We start from the raw sequence: 868 nt of genomic DNA, 5'->3' as shown, positions 1-868 counted from the left end.
CACCCCCACCCCCACTCACCCACCCTTCCCCCAGTGGGTACTTCTCACACTGCCCTGAAACGACCTCTTTTTAAAAAATATGTTTTTATGGATCTCAGAGAGGAAGAGGGAGATAGAAACATCAATGATGAGAGAGAATAACTAATCCGTTGCCTCCTGCACGCCCCACACTGGGGATCCAGCCCGCAACCCCGGCCCGTGTCCTGACCAGAATCCAACTGTGACCTCCTGGTTCATAGGTCGACGCTCAACCCCTGAGCCACTCCGGCCGGGCTGAAATGACTTCTTTCTTGGTCCACGTCCCAGACTGGCCCGGGGAGGGTTTGAAGGCAAGCACCCCATGCCACTCATCTTTGCTGCCCGATGCCTAGAAGCCGCAGGGCACACAGCAAGCAGCCCTTCAGCCTTGATGGACGGACAGAGGACGTGGGTGCCCTGGGAGCCGACAGGTTCCCACCCAAGCAAATGCTCCTCCAGCCGAAACTCCCTCCCCTTGCCCGGATGTGGCCCACCGCCAGCCTGTCCGCTCTGTGACGTTCTGGGAAGGGTGATGGTAAGAGCACCCGCCGGGGTAGAGATTCGGCCCTCGTCCTCGCCTCTCCTGGGTCATCAGGAGGCCGCAGAGCCCCTGCCACAGGGTAACTGCGTTTTCAGGCCTCAGGGTTCGGGGTGCATGCCCCTCGGCTCACGGGGTGTCGAGCCTCCCTGGTGGCATGGCCTTCCTGGGGGCACCGTCATGTGAGGACACTGCCCGCCCAACCACCCGCCAGGCTCGAGGGAGGCCACATGGGAAGGTGACCGCCCACCGCGGACAGTGCTGTCGGCGCCCGGGTGCCTGTCTCCACTCGCAGGGGCTCTGCTCACCTCT

This window comes from Myotis davidii, unplaced genomic scaffold (genome assembly GCF_000327345.1).
Source record: "Myotis davidii unplaced genomic scaffold, ASM32734v1 scaffold174, whole genome shotgun sequence".
Classification (NCBI taxonomy): domain Eukaryota; kingdom Metazoa; phylum Chordata; class Mammalia; order Chiroptera; family Vespertilionidae; genus Myotis; species Myotis davidii.
The sequence above is the reverse complement of the archived record's forward strand: the minus strand, read 5'-3'. Positions refer to the sequence as shown.